Source organism: Haemaphysalis longicornis, unplaced genomic scaffold, assembly GCF_048455015.1.
Source record: "Haemaphysalis longicornis isolate Haplotype H1 unplaced genomic scaffold, Haemaphysalis longicornis Haplotype H1 scaffold_11, whole genome shotgun sequence".
Lineage (NCBI taxonomy): Eukaryota > Metazoa > Arthropoda > Arachnida > Ixodida > Ixodidae > Haemaphysalis > Haemaphysalis longicornis.
The window spans coordinates 112,490,639-112,506,964 of NW_027526214.1; positions in this window are offsets into that span (position 1 = coordinate 112,490,639).

The window sequence follows — 16,326 nt, forward strand, 5'->3', positions numbered from 1 at the left end:
ATGGGGCAAGACGGCAAATCAGGATAGTAGTAAACATTCACAAAAGGCGAAAGATTGAATTATGTGATGGCACAGCACGACAATCACAACCCCAGCTGACAGAATAAAACTAGCGGAGATTTTGAATGTATTTAATAAGCGTAAGACAGTTGACAATGGAATGTAAAATGTGCAGAGGATCGAATAAGTTTTAAACAACGGAGGCAGCCTGAACGCAGTGAAGAGGCGCCTAGATGTCGGGAAAAATGAGGTGTATTCACTTGAAGACAAGCAAGGCAACGCCATTAAAAAAGAAATAAACTATTTATAGTAGACACGGAGTTTTATGAAGAACTGTGCAGTAGCCTGGACATCCAGGATAAGGCCGAAAGAGGAGTAGTTCAGAAAAGATAGTAATCCACCTATAACGAGAGAAGAAGAAGAAAGGCAATGAAAAAATTGAAGGGGGCAAATCACAGATGACAGCAGACCTCTTGAAGGATCGGGGAACAATTGTACTGGTAAAACTGGAAAACCTGTGCACGCAATGCCTAATCACCGCGAGTGTTCCGAAATCATGGAAGAACGCGAACACCGCCGTGATTTATAAAAAAAAAGTGAACTGAAGAAATTAAAAAAAAAAGGCAGATCAGCTTACTGTCTGTCGTCTACAAGGTATTTACAAAGGAAATCGTAATAAAAGTTCTGCTACCTTACATTTCAGTCAACCTAAAGAACAATCAGGGTTCATAAAGGGTATTGAACAATGAACCACCTTACCTTGATCAATCAGGTGAAAGAGAAGTGCGCGGAGCATACTGAACCACTACATATTGCTTCATAGACTAGAAAAAAGCATTTAACTCGATGGTAACTTCAGGAGTCATTCAGGCTATACGGAACAAGGGTGTAGACGAGCATTGAGGAAGAACACTAGAGGATATTTACAGTCGGTCCACAGCTACAAAAATCATTCATAAGGAGAGCACTAAAATACCTAGAAGGAAGGGCGTCAGACCAGGACACACAATCTCTCCAATGTCATTCACGTGTTTACAAGAAATATTCCTAACATTGGATAGGGAACAAGGGTGAGAAAGGGTTGCTAGAAAATACACTCACTAACCTCGCATTTGCTGATGACGTTGCTTTGCTAAGTTACCCCGGGGACGAATTGCAAAGCAAGCTTAGTCAACTGGGCAAACAGAGTAAAACCGTGGGCCTGAAAATAATATCCAGAAAACAGAAGTAATGATCTACAGTAATGACCTCCAAACAGCACAGCGGTTTGAGATAGCTGACGTGGGAGTGGAAGTGTTAAGGCAATATATCTACTTAGACTAAGTTGTGACCCCAGATTGAAAACATTAGGAGAAATATTTCGACGGGTAAGAATGGGCTGGAGTGCATGCTGCGGTCATTCTCAGATAATGAATGACAGCTTAATATTGTATTTAAAGAAGAAAGAGTATAACAGCTGCATCTTACCTGTAGTCACGTGCGGGGCAGAAACTTAGAGTCTCACTAAGACTCGTCAACGTAAATTCAGGACGAATGAGCGAGAAATGGAATGCAAGATGATAGGTGTAACATTAAAGATCATGAAGAGAGCGGAGTGGGTCAGGGAACAAATGCGGGTTAAGGACATATTAGAAAAGCAGAAAACAAAAGGACGTTGGTAGGACACGTACTTAGAAGGCATTATAACGGTTAGTCTTTTAGGGTAACATAATAGATCCATAGAGAAGTCAAGCACTGCAGGGGCAGCAGAAAGTTAGATGGGCAGATATGAAGAAAAGTTTGCGTGGATTTATTAGGCGCTGTTAGCACGGCACCGGATAAAAGGAGATTAATGGGGGAGGCCTTTGCCCTGCAGTGGGCGTACACAGCCTGAAGACGATGACGATGATGATTTTGATCACTGGCCTTCCAGCAGGTGGGCCCAGTGTGAAACGTTGTGACCAGCACTGCAAGAGTGTGGTGAGGGGTGGTTGCAAAGCTCATCCTCCATGATTGCTCAACTTTTCGTGGAACTATTTCTGATCTTCACCAGTTGCGAGGCGCAATTGCTACGCACAAGTTTTCTGCAGCCCACGAATGCACCAGAGGCACGCTCCGTGATTGGTACCGAGGAGACTGATTCTGGTTCGTGAGGTGAATAAATTCAAGCATTGAAATTTAGCACGTGTTAGCTGTTTCAGTGATGTATTCTCCCACATTAGCGATATCTCAATTTTTAATAGAATCTTTCCCATCGAAGCTAATCTTTTATTATTCCTGTGTCTCAAGTAGGCTCATCTTCGTAGTGCACCTACACCCGTTTTCGTGAGCTAGCCACAACTGTCAGCCGTAGTATGCGACATATAAAGACTAATTTCCGAACACACTCATTACGTTTATTGTACAAGACATCTCGGAATCTTGTGCGATTGCCATAGTTTTGGCTTCGCACTTTTTTGATCAACGCAAAAAGTGTTTTATATTACTTCCTTATAAATGTCTCTGCAGCTAACCCCTATTTTTCAGGTGTTCACTACAAAGGTGTTGCAGTGTGTGGGGTCGCAACTATGATTCCAAAATTTTAATTCCCAGAAACAGCTCTTGTGGCACACTTAGAAGCAGAGCATGTTTTCTTGATCAGTTTAATGACAGTGGATTCCCAGTAAAAGGGATTGAAAGCGACGCGGGATGCATCACCAAAATGTAGAGGACATCATGCACATACTTACCAAAAAGGAAGAAAAGGTGATGTACGTGTCACACCGTTTTAAATTTAGGGTTTCGCTTAAACTTAGACGAAGTCTGTATATATCAAAATCATGACCAAAAAATTCACATACAAGTGGCTTTAACAAAAATAACAGTGAAATATCACTACTTCATGTACAGGATACCCCTACTGTTAACGTACAGGGTTCTCAAACAGCAAAATGTTAGCCTACCAAAATTTAGGTAGTCAAGGTCTTGGCATTTTTTTTACTTGAGTGTATTTGCAAATAAATATTTTTACGGGTGGTACAGTTCTCTTCAGTGAGCCTGTAGTTGTATTTCGTGGTTAAGTCAAATGTGTTTTTATTAAAGTTCGGACTATATCTTCTTAAGTGTAAAAAACGGAGTGATAACTTTGTCATCGCAAAAAGTCTTTATTTTTTCTGTTTAGGATCAGGGTGTAATTCCTCTACTGGGTTCTGTTATACTGTTTCAGATGTCTCAATGATACTATATTCTACTTTCCTTTCTTTCAATAGATCAAACATCTCTATTTAAGATGCGACTGCATCTCATTCACTTGCCTTGTCTCTCTATACGACGTTGTCCACGCTTCCCCTTCACTAAAAAAAATAATAGTTAGCGGCGCCCGGTTTCGATCCCACGACCCTGTGGGCGGAACGCGAGGTTCATGGTGCTCTTCCCACTCCGCCACAAAACCGAGACAGAATCAAGTGCTACGAACGCGCCTGATATCTTTGACTCATTCAAACTACGTCATGATTCTACTGATACAACGCATGATAGGGCAATGATTAACACTTGCAATGAAAGAAAAGAAGCTCCCACTTACAGCAACAATGATGGAGTTAAGGTCGTTGCGACAGCGAAGCCCCAAGCATACCACTGAGAGAGATTGACCAAGATTGGCCAATAAACATAATATTATTCATAAAACATAATAATGATACGCGTTCCCGACACGTTTCACGCCATTTCAGAATCAATCCAACGGGAACAACAAGTGAACCCCTCGATGAGTAGCATCAATACAGGGTTCCCCTCGAAGGGAGGTGGACGCAATTTTTCTTGGATAACACAATCCTGTATATTTTCGGTTGTAGGAGAGTGAAATGCTTAACACCATTACAGGGCGGTTGATAGAAAATAGTCTATCAACCAAGAATACCCATACTCCACATGAGGGTCATATACTATTTTTGCGCGCCGTTGGAGGTCATATTATCAAGACATTATTTTGCGAACTACGTTTGAGCGAATATAGAACAATCGTTTAGTTTGTGTAGAGACAGCCAGTTGGACATTTGCAAAGACATTGCAAGGAAACACTCCGCTTTTGATTCCTCTAAAAATATCTTGTCTAAAGAGTACTTTGTTAAAACGAGCCTCAAAACTATGTTTTAAGATGTAGATGCAAAGGGTATGTCTTACAAAAATTGTCGGAGTCATTATAAAAACAAGAATTATTCCAGTGCCCATGTTGAAGAGTGGTACGTTTCTTCCTTCCGCTAAAGAACTGATCCGAACGCTCAGTCTCACCGAATAACGCTACGTGTCCCTAAATGTTGCTGGGCAACACCGTTGCGAATTTATTTACTACATAGACGCGATTCTGCATACAGAACAAAAAGCGTTTGTTACCGAGAAGCTGAAGTGTGTTTCTGAAGAAGAATTGGCTTTATTTTTTTACTTGAGGCCCCAAAATGCAGAAGAAATGTTTTATAAATTGAGGTCTTACTCAAGAGGAGTCCTCACACCCTTTTTCGTGTTATTGAAAAACTGTAGCATCTTTTTTACCGCTTTCATGATATTTACTACCATAAAAAGAATCGTTCAAGAAATGCGAAAGAGAGATTTCCGGCAATATTGAACTTGCCAACTTTAAATGGTCACGGTCAAGAATAAAAAGGACGAAAAGTGAAAGAAAATTGAGGAAAGAAACGTAAATGGCCAATTCGCAATGTTGCTTTTTACTCCAATATCTTTGCCTCATAGATATACATTAAAAGGAAAAAAGAGTAAGCGCAAAAAATACCACAAGTTACATTACACGAGCCACTCATGTGTGAAATCACCGACTAGTTTAATAAACAAACACAAAAAGCAAAACCTGTGATTGGAATCACACAATGGCAAATATAAAGGATGACGAGTAAAAAAGGACGTTTTTTAGTGCGAATGCACTTCTAAAGCGAGCCTGAATCGTCCGCCGCCGTCGTCCGCATAGCAACAGCTGCGGGTGCGCGCGCTCCTCGTCTTCCCTAGCAACGGGGGGAGATGGGCGCGCGCTACTCTCCTCCTCCTCTCTCCGCTCAGTGACTGCGGGTGTTGGGCGCCTCCTCTCCACTTCGGGCGGGAGAGCTCTCGCTCGCGTAGCGGGTGCTCCGCAATCCGACGCGTGAGGGCGCTCGTGTAGCCCTCGCCGTAACGGCGGGCGCTACTCTCCTCCTCCTCTCTCCGCTCAGTGACTGCGGGTGTTGGGCGCCTCCTCTCCACTTCGGGCGGGAGAGCTCTCGCTCGCGTAGCGGGCGCTCCGCATTCCGACGCGTGAGGGCGCTCGTGTAGCGGCCGCGTGGCGCGGGAGGGTATTAGTCTAGCGCGCGCCGTCGTCGAGAGCGGTCGCTGGTCCTGCATCTCGATAACGATGATGGCGGACCGGGCAACGGTACCAGCAATAACGAGTGAAATATCTTTCTTTGTAGTTGTGTGCGTGTGTGTAATCTCTCGACTACTCATTAATATCACGATATCCACCGTAATCGCGCAATCAACAACCGTGCATTCGCACTTAGACACTCTCCCCCTCGGGGAGTGCGAAAGAATTTTTTGTTTTGTTTGCGCTTCTCTGGCACCGTATGCTAAGAAAGTATATCGTGTTATTTTGATTCTCAAGATTTATTTATTGGCATTGAAATCATTCTTTTATATAGTGGGAAAATGCTACATTTCTTAGAGTATTTAAATATGGTAATGTAGGGTAAAAAGAAGCTATATTAGAGGATATATTTAAACAAGCTCAGCGAGTATAGTAATGGGTATAATAAACGCAATGCCCACACGACAACGAGACGCCTTAAGCCGTCCCCTTTTCTGATAAGCAAAGAATGGGCTCAGGTAGATCTCCACTAAACCTTGTAAGCCCCGCGGGCCAGGAATCACGTTATGTGCTACGCAAGAAACACCGCATGTGTACAATGAAAGGTGTTTTGACATGATTTTAAATATTTAAAAACGTAGTGCGGGTTTTTTTGTGTCATTTAAGACGAATAAAGTTTGTGCAGTCTTCGTAATTTTTTACGAGGATACACAAAAATATTCAGATGATTTGATATTTTCGTAAGCTCAAACATAATTTTTGCAGTTTTCGGGGGCATAAGAAAACCATAGAAACAAAACAATAAATATTCCCATGGAATTGGTGCGGACCGTTGCACCGCTTGGAATGTTTTTATGATTTTGGATCACAAGTAATAGTTGGAAAGAATATTGGTGATGCTTCACTTGATGTCTTATCACTGTATGCCCTATGCCCTTTGGCCACCTGGTTATAAAATCAATTTTGAAACACATCAGTTCGTTTTTATGAAAAACCTAAGCTTTCCACTACATTTTTGGAATTTTATGGAAGTCGAAATAGATGGGCACAATCGGAGAATATTGTTTGTCTGGCCCATATTGCGCAACTGTTACCATTCAATCATTTACCTCGTTTGTTTTATTACGTTCTTGAGGAACTTCTTTTATCCCCTTTAAACAATTTTTGTGCATTTGCCCTCCTCGTCTTCAAGTAATTCTAATCTTCAACTTTGACATATTTGAATTTGACAATTGTGGAATCCAGAAATCAATTTTGTATGTGATACTCAATTTTCTGACCTTCAATGCGCCGCGTATTATTCCAATTACGCGGGAGATGACTGCTCTTATAAAGGATTGTTTGTCAAGCAGAATTTTCGGTTCAATGATTTGATGCAGGAGTTTTGCTTGTTCTCAATGCGTAATCTTAAATTTGGTGACTGTTCTTCGGGAAACTCAGTTATTAGAGATTTAGAATGGTATAATATTTTTAAGATGAAAAACAAGGAAACCGGTATTCGTGGATAACTACACTAAATCAACTTTTGATTGCTAAATCAAATGTTAGAGTAGTCGCAGCAGCTCATTGTATAATATAGGTTATGACATTGTGTCGACAAAATAAGATATACAGCGTGTTTTCGTAACACTAATACTTTGCAAGAATCTATAAATTGGAGGTAAACCGTAATTCTGGTACTCTCCCGACTTCACTGTGAACTAATTATTGATGGCAAATAAATAAAACTCCTCATATGCTAAAATTGCCTCCGATAAAAATGTTAAGTGTATTAAAACAAACTGTACGGCGCTTTTCTCTTACAAAATCATGATTTATGTGTGGACGTGTTCATTTTAAAATTTTATTCTGAAGGCAACTAACAACTGGAAGTTAGTGAATCTTGAAGAAATCAGTAGGTCTCCGTACCGGGCAAACGTCATCCAGTTTCTTTGGGGGGGGGGTGTCGATAACACAAGGATTTCGGCCATGTAATTGTACATGCGTATAAAGCTTGTGCGAATGTATTCTTCGTCGCGGTGCTTAGAAAGGTAGATAAAACTTACAGACAATGCTCACAATGTGGACTTTCGTGGCATCAAAAGTTACACTGATAATCTGGAAGAATTCTTGGTAGGTTGATTGCCGTTTATTAACAACAGAAGGTACATCTCTAACGTTAACAAGTTTACGGTAACCAAATTTGATAAGTAAAGGAAATTTGTCCTAACAATATGCCATATAGTCATGGGAAAAATGAAACAGGACAGTTTAATGGCGTACACACACCGGGAGAAAACACACTAGGCCGTAAGTAGGTAGTACTTTCAGAACAGGCCGAACTCGTCTCGATCCTCTTCCTCGTCTTCCTTTCTGTTCTTTCATACAGACGGTATGACGCATACCAAGATGGGGGATTGTAACGGTAAAGCCGCCGTAAGAAATACACTAATAGGCTCGCACGATGATAGCACTGCGGAATTGCCCCCTTCATTGAAAGGCATCGTCCCGATGCTTTAACAGCAGGTTCTTTAGGTAGAAAAACAAGAGAAATGACAGTTTTACGCAACACCTAAGTTATCCAAGGTTCAGTTCAATGAGCGTGTTAAGGTTTGATCCGTACAAAATGGACAACCTCTGCTCGCAAAAGGGGCCCGCGGGGACGCGCTGTTTCTTCAGGAATAACCTTATAAATCACATCACTCATCCGGCGCAACACTGAATGGTGCGAAGTAGCGTCGCAGTAACTTTTAGGAGTGGACTCGTCGATGAACCGGGGTCCACAGCCAAGACTTGTTCTCCTGGCCGGTAAGTGACTTCCCTGTGCCGGAGGTAGTACCGCGGCTCATCACGAGTTTGCTGGTGTCGAAGGGGCTCACAGCTGGCTTGAGGCTTCTACGCGCTGAGTGATTTCTTCAGCACCATAAGTGACATTGGCGCACCCTTCAGGAAGAAGCATCGAGTCGAACATTGTGATGACATCCCCATAATAAACTTACAGAATACAGAAAAGCGCGTAGTTTCTGGTTCTGCCGTATTGTAGGCGAACGTAACATATGAATAGATGTCATTCCAGTTAGGGTGGTTTTTGTCTACCTACATAGAAAGCATATCTGCTACTATCTTTTCCTACCGTTCAGTGCGCCCATTATACTGAGGGTGATACGCAGTTGTTTTACGATGGTTGGGGCATCCAGGCTTCAGTACTTCGTCAAGCAGTTGCGCAGAGAAAGCAGTTCCTGTGTCTGTGATGCCTACCGTCGGGGCACCATGAAGAAGTACTATGTTCTTCAACGAACAACTGAGAACCCCCACTAATCTTCACTACAAACCTGCGCCCGCATAAACACGAAACCGGACATGTGTGCGTGCTTAGAACTTACAGACTCCGCGACGGCGGATTTCGGTCGTTCTAGAGGACAGCTCTTTGGCAGCCATTTCCTGGGTGTCGTGGGAGTGGTGTCTATTTCCGCGTAACCGAGAGATTGAACACAACAGCGTCGAAAGAAATGAAACAGAAAGAAGCGTCGAGCGAAGGGTGAAGGGGAGTACGACACGTGTGGCTACGGCGTCACGTGAATCACTGCTGTTCCCTCACGCATGTTTCATGTGTCGCCACCAAGGAGCGCCCTCCCCCTGACACTTCCCCAGATGCTGTTTCATTCTCCTCTAATACAAACCGCGTGACTTTTGTGCGTCTGGTTCACGCACGATATGAAACAACACGCTCGCTGCTCTGTTGCTTGAGGCGAATCGGAACCATGCGACGTTTTCGCGGTAGGTTTAAACCCATATTGCAACATGCTGGCCGGCGGCGGCGGCGCACGCCAAGGTAGGAGCAAAAGAGGCCACGCAACGTACGTTCACTTATCACGCGAACACTTCCTGAGACGCCGCAGAAATGCTTAGTAATCGAGAAAACGGCAGCTCGCGCTGCACACAAGAATGATAGTAGGGAGTGTGGTGATTATCAGTGCATTTCTTTACGCTCATCCGTGCTTCAGTTTATTCTTCGCAGTCATCTGATAACCGCATACAGCTGTCAGCTGGCGATAGCCCAACTTGTGAAAGAGGTGTCAGCGGTGGTGAGGACGAGTCCCGGAGTGGCGCCTAGTAAATCGATGACACCGGAATGAAAATAGATGGGGGAGTTAGACAAAGACTGCTTTTAGTAATACGCCTGTTACGCGGAACGTACAGTCCCGTGGACACTGCAGTATCGCAGTCCGCCTGAGCAAAGGTGCCGATGCAGGTGTCGCTGCAATCATGTGCCACCTGTGTCACTCTCGCACTGTCCGTCGGCCTTGCAGGTGGCACCGGATTTGCAACTGGTGCAACAGTGGCGCCAGTAGCACCAAGCCCTGCTGCTTCGCTGACAGCGGCCGGTGTAGTTAGCTCCTGTGCCTGTTGGCTTCCTGAACGGGCGGCAGAGGTTGCCAGGCAAGGCCTCACATGGTTAGCACGCCAGTACCTTGCGCTTCCGTCCGACATACCGAAATGAGTGACGACGCATTGGTAGGAGAGACGACAAGCCAAGAAGACAAGGGTCGACAAGGACAGAAGTTCCTGGCGAAGCTCGAGCCCCTGAGTCCGGCGAAGGACCAGAATGGCAACCTCGGTCAGCAGCCACTTTCTGATTCAGCTGCTTCAAGAGCGCTGTACAGCAGATGCCTGGATGGTACACGAACAATGGTGTCTTCACCATCCGGCCAAACACGAGCTCTAAGGGGCACGACCCACGACGTTGTGAGGTGTGCTCTGGTACTGCAACACGACAAGGGTGACCTGCGTCCGGAAATCTCTAGTCTGGCTATTTTTGAGCTTGTCCTTGACAGTTTGCTCCACCCTCTCGGCAACAACGTTTGACGCAGGATGGTACAGCGGAACCATCATCCCATGAAATCTGTTTTTTCTCAGCCAGGCCAATTACTTCTCGCTGGCAAAAGCGATACAGTTGTCCGACACGATCAGGTCACGCAACCTCTGGGCTGCAGAAACGGGCTGCAGGGCTGCAATGTTGGCTCCTACCGAAGGAGCGGTGAATGGCAGTACCTCCACCAACATGGAGAGGGCATCCACCATCATCAGCAAATAGTTGTCCTTGAAGGGGATCCCAAAATCTATGTTCAGGCGAAAACAGGCTGTCTTCGGGAACGACCAGGCAGTGATCTCTACACGACGCGAGACTTGCTGGTTGTATTGGCAGACTTGGCTGTGCTGCACCATGCAAGTGTCCTTGTCCAGATCAGGCCACCAAACATGAGACAGTGCCGCCATCTTCGTCTTCTCCACACCTGGATGACTATCGTGCAGTAAGGGCCGGACCCTGGAGCACACGTTGTGTGGAATTCGAACCTGGAAAACCACAGCAGGCTGTACTTCTGCATGATCAGATAGGCGTCCATGTGGCTGTATGTCAAGTCTTCCAGCTCCTCCCCTCGGGACACCAGCTTGACCACTTCTGGTAGGACAGGCTCCCAGCTGACCAATTGCGACGCTGCAGATCTGGACAGCAGGTCCGGGTAAGAGAGCTCCATCAATAACACTTCGAAGGGCTCAAGAACAGCAGCAGGCACCTCCGGTAGGGGCAGTCAGCTCATGACATCAGCAGACGCCAGGTCTTTTTTGGATGGTAGGCCAGCTGGTAGTTCTAGGCCGCCAGCCTGAAGGCCCAGCGCACCACTCGAGGTGTTGCCTGAACTGAAAACATATTGCCCGGCCCCAGCATTCCCAGCAGCGGCTTGTGGTCAGTAACGGCCTCGAACTTCCAGCCCCACAGATACTTGTGCAAGCGCTCGACCCAGAGCATGAGGGCCAGACCTTTCTTGTCCAGTTGGCTATACCACTGCTCTGCAGCATGAAGCCGACGGGACGCAAACGATGCAGAGCGTTCATGGCCATTCCTCTCCCGGTGGGCCAGCACGGGTCTCAAACCGTACAGCGACGAATCTACAGTCAAGACAAAAGGCCTTGCCGGCTCGAAGTACACAAGCACCAGAACCTTGGTTCCTTGCTGGCTGAAAGGCCATATCCTGTTTCTTCGTCCAGGCCCATAGCTGTCCATCTCGAAGCAGAAGATGGCTGTTGATGCAATAAGGGGTTCGGCAGGAAACTCCTATAGAAGGTATCAGTCCGAAGCAACTGTGCACCTCCTTTTTATTATAGGGCTTGCTCGTCTTGAGCACAGCGTCAGCTTTGCAGGGTGCCGTGTTCAGGCCGGCGTGGCAAATGACATGGCCCACGTACTGAACGCTGGGGGAAAAGAAAATGCATTTCTCAAACTTCAGCTTTAGCCTGGCATCCTGCAATCGTGCCGAGAGGCAGTGCAGGTTCTGCAGGTGGTCGTCGTCATCTGTACCGGTCACCATGATGCCGTCCAAAGGCTTGCAGCACATGCCTCAAGCCGCTGAACAGGTTGTCTATCTCTCTCTGAAAAATGGCAGGTTCCGAGACCATGCTGATTTGTAGGCATCTGTACAGGAAGAGTCCCGATGTTGTCGCTATGATGACATAATTCTGCGATGGCCCCTGGAGCACCAGATGCTGGCACACATCTCTGAGGTCGAGCTTGGTGAACTGTCCCCCCGGACAAAGCTGACGAGACATCTTAAATTGGGGCAGCTGGTAGGTTTCCACAGTTGCGATGGCGTTGATGGTGACCTAAAGGTCCTCGCAGAACCTAACAACGCCCTCTTGCTTGAGGACTGGCTCCATGGGAGCGGCCCACTACGATAACTTGATGGGCACCAGGATGTCGTCTCGCTGAACCCGTTTCTTCTACTGGGAGACCCCATCTATCAGGGCAACGGCAGTGGGAGAAGCTTGACAAACCGGGGCCGAGTTCCCTCCGGGACATGAATGCCATCCACCGTGACGGTGAAAGTGCCTATTCTTGTCTGGAACAGGGTCTGGAACTTGGTCAGGAGGCTGGGGACGTCTTCCACAAACTTGTACTGCTTCCTGGAACTCGGGCAACCGCAGGCCAAACTGGATTCAGTTCCGATCCAACAGCGCCGGTGACGACACCTTGGTTAGGTACAGTGGCGTGGTTGTCTCCCTGTCGCCAAGGCGGACCCTGACCTGTGCTTGACCCTAGACATGGGTGAGCTGTCTGGAGTACCTGCGCAGCATCACGCCGAGCACCTCGACGGATACGCTAGGTAAGGTTCGCTTGAAGACTTTCTCATCCGTGACCAAAGCCGTGCCCCCGGTGTCCAGCTCCATACAAATGGGTTGCGGCAGACTTCGATGGTCAGCACAAATAGTCGCACCGACGGCTGTACTATTCCTGTGTGCAACATGTCCAAAGCCTGCCGGTCTTCTGTCGACGTGAAGCCTAGTCGTTGTGGAACCCGAAGGTGCTCGCGCACGTCCCAGCTCCCTACACTTTTGCCTGCTCTGTTGGCCCTGCGCGCGCGAGGAATACGTTCTGGACCCAGGCTGCTGCTACTGGCCGATCGCCGTCCTTCCTCGGCACTCGCAAGCAATGTGCCCAGTTCTCCCACACACAAAGCTTTCCGCTTGTGAAAACGGGGTGGAAACCACCACACCGACAGCACCGGCCATGCCGTGTCGCTATCTTGTTCACTGCTGCTTCCGTCGACGGTGAGGCGCCCGTACGCTCTATCTCACCTGCTTCCTTGACCGCCGCTTCCACCGCCAGCTCGACCCTGACGCCGTCATCGAGCGAGAGGTCGGGAAGCTCCAGGAGTTCTGTCTGCTTGGCTGGGTCGGTAATGCCGCAGACGAAATAGACCTGAAGAAGCGAGTCGAGCTGCTCCCAAAGGGCACATACACTCGATTACCCTCGCAGCACTGAGATGAACTCCCCGAGCGTCTGTCCTTCTGGACAGCTCCGATTGTTGAGGCGGAAGCACTCCGAACGTCCACGATGCCGGGATAAAATGCGAGTGGAGCCTCGCGAGCAGCTTGCCCAGCGAATTGTCATGCTGCGTGGCCTGCTTGAGGAAGTTGAGAGGGAGAGCCAGGACGCGGGACCCGCAGCTGGCCAGAAAAATGTCGCGCTGTTTTTCCGCAGGTGTGTCGTTCGCCCAGTAACACACACCCACTTGTTCCTCGTAGACCAACCAGTCTGACCCTTCACCCTCCGACGACTCAAGCCTCCCATACAGTGGCATGGCGTAATGGCGGCCGCAGTGGAGGGACGCTCTCAGCGCTCTATGTGGCTTCGGTTGGATCGCTTCGCAGGCTTTTTCCCTCGTCGCCAGTGGCATGATTTGGTGCGTATTCCCGAACGTGGGATGGTGGCGATACCCTTTCGCAGAGTAACGACCCGCTGCGTGCTGGTGGTGAGGTGACTGACCGAGAGCGGCTGTGATCGTCGGTTTTAATTCGCCAGCCAATCACAATCTTGCCCACCGAGCCTGGTGGGGCCATTGAACTTAGCGGCATTAAGATTAGGATCGTGGGGGGGGACACTCTGGTCTCAGGTAGAAATGTGTTGACATAGGAAGAAGCCCTTCTCTAAATACAGGAGCACTTTCGCAGAGTACACTATCGTATCATGCTTATTATCACGGGAGGTGCCGTCAAAATGCTTATGGAAGGTACCGTCAAGCCTGTTCTCAAATGGTATGGCCACCGGATATTCGCGTCCTATTATTCATTTTTTTCAAATTTCCCCACAGGAAAATTACCGATTTCTTTGTTTTCTAATTATGACCTGAACGCTTTTTCTGCCGGAAAGAATAGAAACTTTCTACCCTTCAGGCTGTCGCCCATTGGGATAGAATACAACCAGCGCAAGACAGACGGGGTTCAAGAGAGACAATAAGCCAATTCAAACTCGGCCAGCTTGCCACCTTGTGGCTGACTCGTGTTGTAATCATCGAGGATTATGCGTCGTACTTACCAGTCGCCCGAACGTGCACCACAGTACCGTGCTTGAAGTCGTATGAAATACGTTGTTTTTAAATGCATAGCATTTTAGTAACTCACAATGTCACGCGGCGTTGGCGTGCCTTGTCGTAGTCCGCAGGCGCGCCTTGTCGTAGTCCGCAGCCAGGCCACTACACTATAAAAGAAATAACAGTTTCCGGCGCCCGGTTTCGAACCCATGACGCCGCGTGCAGAACGGAAGGTGCCCGGCGCACTACCGACTGAGCCACGAAACCGACACAGATTTCAATGCACCGAACGCGCCTTATATCCTTCACTCATTTCTGGTTTGTTTCGAAAGCGCCACAAGTTGTCCCGCGCCTCCTAAAGATGGCGACACGGGTCCCGTGATCAAGAGATACGACTTGCCGGCGCACCCCCTCGGAAATGCTGTGCATTTTATCGTGCCCCTCGCGAGGGGGATGTCTTTTTCACGAACATTTCCGGCCTAGCGGACCTTTGTGGTTATTAAACGCTTTTTCGTAAATAACTATTTATGATCCGTCCTCGATGCGCGGAGTACGGTGTAGTTTGGTTGGCAATACCGATATCTCAACATTGTTGCTCAGAGCACTATGCACATCGCTCGTTGTTGGAAAGCCTGTACCTCAAATATTGTGAAGAGCATCCCAACTGCTTCATTTGTGTCCACCCGTTTCGAAGCAGATGTTCCAGCTAGAGGTTAGGAGTGCGGGTGGATTAAGAAATGCTATCTGATGGACATCTTGTGATGCACCTGTACAGAAAAACAGTTTGACCTGGCTCTCTGTGTTGCACTGATGGATGTTGTATGAAAGGAACTCCACTGTTTGCGTATTACCATTTATGTGAAAACAAGTTCCCCGAGTATCTCGCTCAACATCCAAGTAAAGAACGTTTCGTTAACACGAGTGTATTTCTGGTGCAACGCCACACATAATAAGTCTAAATATTACGACAAAATTTATTCGCTTGAATACCGCAACTAATGTCGCCCATGTAGACTACCCTACACTTCCCGACTTGGCGGACACCCACCGACGCCTCGTGCGCAAAGAACTGGTGCAGCACCAAGACCCTTGGGACAATGGTGACCACGGCACTCAATGCGAAGACCGCTTGATAGAAGAGGTCCAAAGAAAAACTCTTCAGTCCTCTGGTGCTGTCTTCAAAGACTGAAACTTTGTCGCTTGGATTGAGAGTTCTCAGCAGTATAGTAGCCAATTAAGACTCAGCGGGATATAGCACCAAAACCTTTCCCCCCGTAAACAACAGTTAGATAACGCTGCCTGTTATGAAAACGCGAATGACGAGTACCTTAATGACCTAGTCTGCAAGGCAGCCGTTTGCTCTTCTTGGGGCTTAACCAGCCACATCACCTGCTGCTGCCGTCACCGACTCCAGGCAACAAGCTACAAGCCACCGCGCTCGTTGTACCCTCTCTGAGGCTAGTCATTGACGCTGCAATGACCAGTGGCCACATAGTCATTTACCAGGAGGACGACCGCTGTACTGCATAATTTTTCCGCTTCGGACCACAGTGTTACACCGCGCCCCTTCCGCCAGTGACACTCGCCGTCACCTCGGCCCAAGTCACCACACCGCCATATTGGATATCGGAACCAATGAAGGAGAAGTCACCAAGGAGACCACATTTATTATGAATGTCACCAAACTGCCTTGAATGAATCTATCCTTACTGTCTTTCTTGCTTAAAACGCAGTTGAAATTGTATTTATAGTGCTCGAACAATGAGCTTAGCAGATACGAACGCAACGATGTCTGCGATGAGCGTGGATTTGAAATATGTTTCTTTGAAATACACACCATTATTTTGAAATACAGTGAAATGCATTTCTGGGCAATGTTTTCGTGCGACATGGTGGTTACATTTTCAGGTTTGGGTTGTGAGTTTCTGCAAATTCTTTGAGTATGCTAAATGCTATACTCTTTCAGCTGTCATTGATTCAGCAATATATTTCACTGCGCTCCAGAGGTCTAAATATGCCGTCATCTTAGGCGTCGACTTTTTAAAGCAGTGTTGTGCTACATTTGACTGCAGAAGTGAAGAACTTTAGATACCAGACGCTGCCTTATCTACACTTCCTGAAGACTCTGATTACCACCATGACGGAATGTACGAATTTTACGTTTTGGAGAACACA